At 33.7% G+C, this 11,389-nt stretch overlaps 1 long non-coding RNA gene across 11 annotated transcripts in view; it reads left to right on the forward strand.

The window, feature by feature from the left end:
- LOC106176457 (uncharacterized) overlaps nt 1-11,389 on the forward strand; it is a 46,743-nt gene that overhangs the window by 215 nt on the left and 35,139 nt on the right. For all 11 annotated transcript variants that reach the window (XR_015332035.1, XR_015332037.1, XR_015332027.1 and 8 more), the window contains exon 2: nt 170-285. This is a non-coding gene — a long non-coding RNA (uncharacterized LOC106176457). The remainder of the gene's footprint in view (nt 1-169; nt 286-11,389) is intronic.

The following is an 11,389-nucleotide window of genomic DNA, read 5'->3' on the forward strand; positions in this document are numbered from 1 at the left end:
TCCCTTTCGTGTGGCTAACATTTCAGATTATCTTTTGTTGCTGAAGAAAACGAACAGCTGTTGAAAATATTGGAAAATAAATTTAATTTACAAAATATAGATTGATTTTATCAAAAGCCATCTAGTGTAACAGCTAATTATTTAACAGACCCCAATATTATGTTTTCAGTATTTGCCCAACTTGGCCACATGTGGCTATAAGACCCCCAGACCAGGGCTTATAACTGCAAGCATGGGAGTACTGGAGGTCAGTGGTGTCCCTAACATCCACCATCCCCAGGAGAGGTACGTATAGTTTAAAGTACATCAATTGGTAGCAACGTACATTCCTGAAAAATGTGGTCCACTTTACCTTCGGTAGATTTATATGTGCATGCATGCTTTCTTTGATTTTCCTGTGGTGGTCTCCAGACTCCTTGTCTAGTATGCTTACATTGGCAGTAATGGGGATTTAGGGCTGTATTATTATGTACAGACACAGATGTGTCTGTACATATTGCCATCACGGGGTCCGCCATATAGATAAACGTCCCAATAAAATATTCGCCCCGATAGATACGTCTCTATACATACACGTCTCAATAGATTTACATCTCGTTAAATTTACGTTCCGATAGATCCACCAACAGATTCCTATAAACCCACGTATCTTTAGATCCAGGTACCGCTAGATCCATCTATCTGACATTGTAATCGGCTAAAAGGCCCATATCAACTTGCGTTGTGAAATTTAGAACACATTTTTATGTTCTTTTTTGTTTTGTTTTGTTTAGAACACATTTACATGTAAATTCAGAACACTTTTTACGTGTTCGAATGTTGCATTTTGAGGACGCTTTAAACAGTGTTCTGATGCTAGAACAGTAATTAAGCATTGTGAAATATAAAACACCCTTTTGTTCTTTTTATGTTCTTTCACTGAGTATTGTGTGAAAACGATCTAGTAGAATAATATATTGCTGACTGCGTACTGCCGTTTTAAAGAAGTGCATTTTATGTACTGAGTAGTATACCAACCATTTCGAGCAATAGTGTACCTGTAATGGATCTATCGGTATTTGGATCTAAAAATACGTGGATCTATAGGTATGCGGATTTAAAGGACGCGGGTTTATGAGGACATCATATCTATAGGAACGCAAATATATAGGACAGCAGAAAAAAATCGGATCTATCGGTATTTAAATCTAAAAAGATGTTTTTTCCGTTTTTCCTTTATGTATCTATCGGTAACGGGAGTATAGGGACGTGTAATATTTTGGGACTAAATTTTATCCGTACGTACCCGCCATCACCTGCGTCTGTCGTCGCCGTCGCCGTCGCCGATCATGTCGCTGTGCACTTCCAGCGTTAACACCATAAGTGGAAGACAGTTTTACTTTTTGCCTTTATATTTACAGAGCTGATGAATATTCATAAAACGCAGGTCAAGTTCGAAAATCAGCATGATCGGGCCATTATTGTAGAATTTATGCTGTTTTTTCACTTTTCAGCATATATGCAACACTGTTAACACATTTCAAGGAAAACTGATAGGCCTGTTGTCATGAAACTCACAGGAGTAATCAATCTTACTAAAACGCAGATCAAGTTAGAAAATCTGCATGATCGGGCCACTATTTTAGTAGTTATGCTGTTTTTTCGCTTTTCAGCATATATGCAACACTGTTAACACATTTCAAGTAAAACCCATAGGCCTGTTGTCATGAAACTCACAGGAGTAATCAATCTTACTAAAACGCAGGTCAAGTTCGAAAATCAGCATAATCGGACCATTATTTTATAAGTTATGCTGTTTTTTCACATTTCCTCAGATTCAATTCTTAGGCATGTTAACAGTCTCATTATTTAATTAATAAGATATGTAAAAGTGTTTGTTTGACATTTCCTGCATCTTTATAAAATTGTTAGTTTATTACGTAAAAATGATGGTAAACTTGTAATCGTGTATTGTGTAATAAAGTTTCAAAAATGGAAATAAACTCATCATTGCAGTTTGTAAGATTCAATCATTCACTGTGTTCAGAAACTCAGAATGGAGGAAATTGGACATTTGGCACTGTTCTATTGATATTTTTCACATCTCATCAATTTTCTTAGTTGATCATATAAAAATGGCAGTAAACTGTTAATTTTGTTTTATGTTAAAAAAGTGTTAAAATGGAAATAAACCCATTTCAGAACAGTGCTGTCTTGTTTACATTTTGGCATTTTCAAGTTGTGACTTTGAAGTTCCATGGGCCTGAAGACCTTTGCCAGTCACATTTTCTGAATATCCATAATACTAATATTTTATTATTAAAAATTGATGGTCATTATGCTGTTAAACGTTATGTAATATTGCATCAAAATTTGGAAAAAAATATTTTGGGCACTGCTCCCATGATGACCATTTAAGAAAAATCATGTCATTTTCTGTTCTCAGGAAAGAAACAGGGGACTAAAATACAGCTTCAGTAGGCAATGCAGTCTGTTTGGTAATTCTTTCTGCTAGTTAAACAGTTTTTTTTTTTTTTTGTGAAAATTTAATTTTTCACATATTGGCATTTTCAAGGTGTGACTTTGAAGTTCCATGGGCTTGAAGACCCATGCTAGTCACATTTTCTGAAAATCCATGATACGTATATTTTAATATTAAAAATTGACGGTCATTATGCTGTTAACCATTATGTAATATTGCATCAGAATAGAAGAAAACACAATTTTGGGTGCTGCTGCCATGATGACCATTATGGGAAAACCATGTTACTGATGATTGCCAAACGTTCAAAAAAGAAATACAGGACTAAAATGCAGCCTGAGTTGGAAAAGCAGTCTAATTGGCTTCTTTTTCTGGAAGTTATACATTTTCAAAGTGTGAACTTGAACTGCCATGGGCCTGAAGCCTTATGCTTGTTACACATTTTACTTACATTGGTATTACCTGTTGAGCATAATTAAAATTTGATGTTGAATTTGCAGTTTAACATAATGTACTTTTGCATCAGAATTGACAGTAGCCTATTTTGTGCATAGTTATTTCCTGCTTTTTGTCTGTACATTTGACAGCTTTGCTGCCTTGTTATTATTATTATTATTATTATTATTATTATTATTTTTATTGCATATCTCAAATAAGTACAGATTTCAGCAAAAAATACAAAATTTATAAATAACTAAATAAAAATCACACTCACTCTCTCACTCACTCACTCACTCACTCACAAAGAGACACTCAGTCATTTGCAATATATATATATAGTTACTGTGTCATTTAATATATATGTCAACAACGATATATTGATAACCTAATAGTAAAATACTTAATAATACTTAATAAATAATATGATCTAATACAGATAAAAACAAATATGTGTTTTACTATCAAATATCGGCAGGGGAACATACACAGATAGAAGATATCAGTCCAGGAAGAGAGGCTGCAGCTTTTTCCATTTTTCATTAAATTTATCTATTGTCATGTTTCTCAGACTTATATTTCTCTCTGCGATGTAGGCCTGTCTCCATTCTATTTTAATATTTTCTATGTTCGGGGTAATGTTTTTCATTTTAAATTTATATATAATAAATTTTGTTATGATCAGCAAACTGTTGAGCGCATTGCATTTCAAATTTGGAATTCCTAGAATTATATCAGATGCTGTTAATTGTAATACAAGTCCAGTCTTTAAATGGATCCAGTCTTGTATTTTTGCCCAAAGGGGAGCAATTACTTTGCACTCAATAAAAAAGTGTTGAAGAGTTTCAGGGTGTTCGTTACAGAAGGAGCAGGTCTCTGTATCTTTTATCCCAATTTTTCGTAAAAAATTATTTGTAGCTAAAATTCTTTTTGATACTCTAAATTGAAACCAGCGCAGTTTAGTATCTAAAGTACATTGGAAAGGAATGTTATTCAAGATTTTCCACTCTTCAGCTGTGAGAGGTTCTTTAGAAAGGAGTTCCCATTTTGACATTGCATTAGTCTTTTTCATTTCGTTTGAGTTCAAAATATTGTAAAAAGGTTTCCCCCCTTTTGTAAATTTTAATAGCCATTTAAGTTGGGTTGAAATTATAGGGAGCTCAATTTTTTCGTGTAAATTGTCTATATTCATTTGTTTTTGAAATTTTTTTAATGCGCATAGTATACTTGTGAACATAACATAATTTATTATATTCCCGTGCCTTTCCTTGAACTGTTGGTATGTGAGGTAATTTCCCTCTGTATCAATCAAGTCATTTATGTTTCTTATACCTATTTTATTACAGGTTCTTATAAGAATAGGATTGTTTTTTATCCGTATTTTATCATTTAGCCATAAACATTCTTTTAAAAAATTTTCTTTTGTATCAATCTTTTTATTCTTTAACAGTCTGCACCATGCATCAATGACTTGATTCCAAAAAGCATTTTTTGATCCGTTCTTAATTTTTTGCATTTCAGACATTCCCATTTCAGACCAGTGTACACCCTTACTTTCAGGGATCAGACTAAGGAAAAAGAAAGACCATTTTGAATTTTTGTGCATGATTCTCCTGAGCCATGAAATTTTTAGGGAATCAATATAGTTTCTAATATAGGGGACTTTTATACCTCCATTTGAGTACGACTGTGTCATTATATCTCGTTTTACTCTTTCAATATTTCCATTCCATATGAAATTAAAGCACATTTTTTGTATTTTGTCTACATATTTGTTTGGTATTGGCAATGTGGAAAATAAATGAGTCATTTTTGGAAGGATCAGTGATTTAAAAATTACATTTCTCCCCAAAACTGTTAGCGATCGGTGAGTCCATTGTTTCATAGTTCTTTCCATATCTTCGAGTTTATCTCTATAATTTTTCTCAATCATTTCATGTAAATTTACTGAGAAATCTATTCCAAGGATTCTGAAAAAACGTTCATTCCAATCGATATTCAACTCTTTACACATGCTCTCTTGTGAGTCTTTCTTGCTTCCGAACCAGTTTAATTTAGTTTTTTGATTGTTCATTTGTAGTCCAGAAAATTGGGAGAATTCATTTAGAACCTTTAGGGTATTTCTTAAACTTTTTTCAGTCCCATCCAACACAATAGTTGTGTCATCAGCATACTGGGAGATGAGAAAAGTTTGATTATGTATTGTAATGCCTTTTATGTCTATTTCATTTTTTAACATGATACTTAGTATCTCAGCACAAAGAATGAAAAGGTGAGGGGAGATGGGATCCCCCTGACGGCAACCCCGAGAAAGATTGAAGAAAGAAGAGGCAAAACCATTAACCAAGACACACGAAGAGGAGTCTTTAAGGAAGAGTTTTATCCATTTTATGATAGATTCTCCAAAGTCAAAGAATTCAAAGGTTTTTTCGATAAAACCCCAGTCGATTGAATCGAAAGCCTTAGCAAAATCGATTTGCATCAACAGACCTGGTATTTCATGTGCGTCACAGTATTCAATTAAGTCGAAAATGGTCCGTGTATTCTCACCTATGTATCTGCCTGCCATAAACCCATTTTGGTCTTCATTTATTAATATTGGTAATACTTTCTTTATTCGATTCGTTATACATGCCGAGGCAAGTTTATACACAACATTAAGTAGTGATATCGGTCTTAGGTTTTTTAACAAGTTGGTAGGCTTATTATGTTTAGGTAGAAGGACGATTATACCCCGGGTAAGAGTTATAGGTAGTTTGTCTTTTTCATATGCCTCGTTTATACATCTTATTAAAAAACTATTCAGTTCTTTCCAAAAGAATTTGAAAAATTCGTAAGTAAACCCGTCGGTACCTGGGCTCTTTTCATTTTTCGTTTGTCTTAATACTGTATAGAGTTCAGCGTAGTTTATCTTTCCTTCGAGCGAGGATGCTTCGGCTTCGGTCAATTTTGGAGTTTCAATATTTTCCAATCGAGTTTTTATGTCTACTGATTTGTGATTTTGTTTCTTAAATAAATTTTCGTAAAAGCGTGCGGTTTCTTTGAGAATCTCATTTTGTTCAGTAAGAATATTTCCGTTATCTGTTACCAGTTTAGTTATTGACTTATTTGTAAAATTGCGATTTTCCAGTGCTAAAAAGTATCTTGATGGTTTTTCTCCGTATTCTATCCATCTTTCTTTTGATCTTATCATTATGCCTTTTACTTTTATTTTTCTTATATTTTCCAGTTTCATCTTTTCCTTATTTATCATTTCAAGAATTTCTTCTTTTTTGTCTAATTCGGCCTCATTTTTAAGATCATTCTCTAGGTCGTTTATAGTATTTTCCACTTGTTTTTCCTCTGACTCTCTTTTCTTTTTTATCCTAGCACCAAAAGCAATCGTTTTCCCCCTAATTTTCATTAAGAGAGTTTCAAGAAATAGCCCATCGCTTATAGTTAACTGTAAAGAATGTCTGTCAATATTCAGTATGTTATCTCTATTATAGGGCGCTGCTGCATACTCTAAGATAGTTTCATTGATTATCTGCTTTACCATATCGGCATACTCACTTTCATATAATAGGGCTTATATATAGGGCTGTATTATGTCCCTTTTTTTTCCTGTGTGGACAAGTGCTGACTGCTAATCTCTCTATTGCACCATATTCTCTAAGTGACTTCCAAGTTTTATCTATATATATATGTTCATTACAATTATCTAATTTGTATTTAAAGACACTTGTTACAATGAATGTCCATTGCATTCTTCACTCCAAGTGTGCATGTAGTAATGCTATTGGATGTGGTAGTTGGTAATTGCTTCTGGTTGTTCTCCCTCTCATCTCACCTGCTGCATTCAAGGTGTTGGTCATCTTCTGTTAGCAGAGTTGAATGTTTGTTTCTTAAATAAGTAGGCATACATAAATGTTTCAAATTTTTAATAGTGATTTTGAAATTGTGTCAGTAATTTTTTTTGTTTTGACTTTTGAGTAAGTATGGTCGAGAGCCCTATTTGAGGTTCTCTGTCATATTCAAAAACTGACATTTGCAGTGGCAGCTCGACATTTGACTGAATTCCCTTGGTAGTTTGTTACAATCTTCCTTTTTAAATTACAGATGGTAATGATCAAATTAATGATACTTAATAACCCTCAAGTGTTCATTATTAAGCTGGATTAAAGCTCAGGCTAGACTTACTTTCTTAGTTTAGAAGGCAATAGAAAAAAATACATACTAACATTATATATATATATATGAAGAACAGAATTCTGAAAGACTATAAACTTCTTGGTTTCCTTGATTTTTTTTATCAAAAATTGTTTATCATATGTACAGAAATATTAATGTGAAATTAATTGAAAAATCTGCTCTTTGAATTACTTGGTATTTTAATATACAAATTTATTCAATCTTTAAGTTTCTGAGTCAGAATACCATATTTGGAATCTAATGGATGACAAAAAAAAAAAAAAAAAAAAAAAAAACTATCAAATAAAACAGAGTTAGAATTTATTTTGGTATATTTTTATGTAAGTGAGATAAATTACATGTACAGTATTGAGATGTGCTGTCATTGTCATTGTAAATTCATCTCTGACTTACACATTCAGTGCTGGGGATTACTGTCTCTTCTTTCATTACTTTAGTCTAGCATGGTTAGATTAAGTAATTAGTTGGAAAAGACCTGATAGGAAATAGATGCTCGATAGTTACACCAAAATAATCAATGGCTTAAATATTGCAATTAAGAAATTCTCAGCTCCATTTGTACTGCTAATAAGCTGCCCCTATTGGTTGTGTCTGCTGCAGAAATCCTGTGGCTAAGGGCAGACTTACGTTTGTTTATGAAGAACTACATTTAATGCAACTTTCAACCTTATCTTAGACAAGAATATTTCTTACTCTGCCTCTAACAAGGAAAATATCAGATTGGGAGAGAGAGTTACTTAGTCCATTATTGATTTTAAAAAGTTTTAATTGCATGCGCCACTGTTATGTCCTAGGAGAATAGAGAAATTCCCTTTTGATCTTGTTCATTGAGAGAAAGATGTTATTGAGCCAGCAGCGTGATTTCGTTTAGGGGTTTCTCATTTTCCTCAGATAATGCAATTGAGTTGAAGGATCCCACTGATATGATCCTCCAATATCATTATGCCTCTAAGTGTAATATGCTGTAGAATTAAGAATAAGACGGAAAAACTATGTAGTAGCCGGGCAATTCACTAGTATTTTGCTACCTGTGTGCTTTCTGTATTTCATGTGAATGAATGATCTCAAATTTTTTAATGGAAAGCAAGGATATATTGTTACAACATCTGATTCATATTACCCTTGACCTTGGCAGAACAGTCAAATTCTTATTTGTGATGCTAACAAAGTTAACTGTATCAAAGGTGCACAAATGTTGAATTTAAGTTGACCTTGCGTTGGAACATCCAGTCAGATAACCCCTTGTGAATTTTCAAACACAACTTAAATGTCTGTTCTTATTGTTATACGTTCCATTTTGAAAGTTAACTGCACATTAATTTTTGATAGGCCATACATTAGTTTATTTTGTTAATTTGTACTAGTGCTCAGATAATTAATAATAAATAAGTAACGAGCCGTACATGTGCCTCTATTTCTATAAAGTGAAAATGTGGCATTATAATATGAATAAAAGAAAAGATAAAAGTGTTGTCACTCCTTTGAACACAGATGTGAGGCTAAGCAAAGCAGACAAAGTGGGATGTTGGATTTTCAAAATACTGGTACCAACCACTGTGCAGACTATATATATTTATCATGGTGATTATGAGAGAATTTGGGATGCAATTAGAGTTAGTAATCAGTAATGATTGCAATGAATATTTGGTTGTATAGGATTATGAAGGGCAAATCCCACCTGTAACTTGAATGTCTGCTTTTGATTGTGTAAAGGGTATAGAAGGAATACAAAAATAGGGGTGTCATTGTTGATATCATATGGTAATTTATCAATATCATACATGAGGACACATAAAGTAGGAGAGTTCTGTAAATTGGGTCCTCCATTTACTCCTGCCTGTAACTAGTGTTACCTTGACCTGTGAACACACCTTTGCTACTGAACCCTTGACTATAAACAGTTTGCCCTCTGTTCTTTTCTTTAATTCAAGTTCTGTTCATTTCTTCATTCTACAGACTGGCAGGCATTTTTATAGGGGGTGGGGGGTGGGTGGGTATGTCATGAAAGAACCTCCATTTTGGGTGGAAAATGTCCAATCAAAATTTGTCCTAGATGTTTTATGCCATTTTTCAATTAGGGGTCAACAAAGAGGGTAAAAAAGGTTTATTTTTCAGAAAATGGACCCTCTTAAAATTGCTGGCCTGATGATAACAACCCAGTTTTCCAGTGTTCCAGAGCTATCCATCCACTACAGCTGATGCCACTGTGGTGATTAGAAGATAGGAGTGAAGGACTCCGCAGAGTAAACAGCTTTACTGCAAAACTTACTGCCTTCCAGATATTATGAAAGAATACTTAAAGAGCATGTATCTCCATCGTGGAAAAATGTATATAAGCATAATTAAAAAATAACATTAACAATAAAAAGAGACACAGATAAAGCAGAAATTGTAATCACTTCCTATGAAAAAGCTGCCTTTCCTTAAAATTTCATCAAAAATTTATATTAGATATGAAACTTCCATATCTGTCTATCTATTGGGTGTTTATAATGACTGACCCTCCATACTAAGTTTTATCCTTAGGGCATTTTCAGGATTTTTCAACGGTTAACTCTTATTTCAGTCACATAAATGAAAACCTTGAAAATGGGACTGAAAGCAGTTGTGATTTTGTTTCAATTCCAATTGGAAATATATTATTGGAAATATATTGGAAATATATATATATATATATATTTTTTTTTTTTTTCTAGTCTTCTGACTTAAGCGGCTCTCAGAACTCCATTCATAAGGCCACTGAGCCATTTCATAGTACTTTTTACAACCCCAAATAAATTCTGTATGCATGTGAATGTTGAAGGTGGATGTCATTGCTGATATGTTAAGGAAAAATAAAAAGCCCAATTTGTCTGGCAAGATGTCTAACGGGCTTTTGCATGCAAGCAGGGTTTTTCACCTTGTCAGACATATTGGATTGGTCTAAGCGTGTTTGTTAATTGATAACAAATAATTGAGTTTCTACTCTCCAGGAGTGGATAGTCTTAGATGGTTTCTTAGAATTCAAGATATTCCTAGAACTGTCAACAGTTGAGTGTGATCTGTGATAGGCAATAAAACTCCTTAAATGGAGATGCGTGCAAGAGATTTGATGAGCCGAGGCAAACATGAGTAAGGAACTGACACTCATGTATGAGATACTGTATAATAACCATGAGCAAGTACGAATTTCGTTTTGTGTATGTCTGAAAGACTCGACAGTAATTTAAACAATTTCTTTGTATGTATCATTTAGGTGCTGTGTTCTTCATTCAATTTCTTGCAATTTTCCTGTTGATTAAAATGTGCCATCATTTCAGTGGAACATTTTTCATTTGTTTTTTTTTTTATAGAAAATACCATATCTGCTTACTAGGTAATATCAGTCCGTTTCTTCTTCATACTTCCATCAATTGGTTTTCAGTTTAGAAAATATGAAAACACTCAGGAAATGGTTTTGAGCCATATATGTGACCATTAACCTATTAACCTGCCACTTTTTTGTTTCCCCATTTTCACAGATTTTACTCACGTTCAGTTTCCTTGGATCAATAAAATATATTATATAAGCCAGTTTTGCGTTCCCTGAGTCATACCCCCCCCCCCCCCCCCCCCGAGAAAGGATTCCTCTCTGTAATTGTCTTAATACTATCTCACATTCATGCTATTGGCCTCTGAATACTCGAAATGTGAAAAATGAGCTTATAAATTTTTTAAATGCTTTCAGAACTACATAGTTCAATTTAAAGAAGTAATATACTATCGCAGCTAGAAGTCTGCATCACATACAGATCTCTATCCTGGCTCAGATTTTGAAGTCTCAAGTCGAAGAATCGGTCCCTACGGTCACATCAGTCGGGACTATAGATGTGCTGATCAAGTTAGAAAAGTTCTGAAGGTGCCTTTGATATCTGAAGGAAACCATGGTGTGATAGGTGCTGCCACCATAATATTCTGTATAGATTCCTTTGGATGGAATCTTGTCTGCGCTTAAGTGCAGACATGGATTTTTTTCTAATTTAATTTGGAAATCTGATTTTTTTTCTTGGTGGTTTTCTGCCTTATGGGGCTCCCAGACCCCCAACCAAGGCTATCAACCCACTTAGTCTATCTGTTATGTTTGTTAATGATCCCATGCATTTAGAATCCTTATTTTTAGTACGTAGGATTTGTGGCGCCCCCAAATATCAATTAATAATTTTTTTTTCTTTGGATTGTGCTATGTTTATTCATAGACTCGAACTGACTCCACATATTTAATATTTTAGTATTTTTGATGTTTGGCTACTAGAAACACATAGCACAATATGTCTGGCATTA

Source organism: Lingula anatina, chromosome 1 (assembly GCF_051362555.1).
Source record: "Lingula anatina isolate TDL-2025a chromosome 1, LinAna3.0, whole genome shotgun sequence".
Lineage (NCBI taxonomy): Eukaryota > Metazoa > Brachiopoda > Lingulata > Lingulida > Lingulidae > Lingula > Lingula anatina.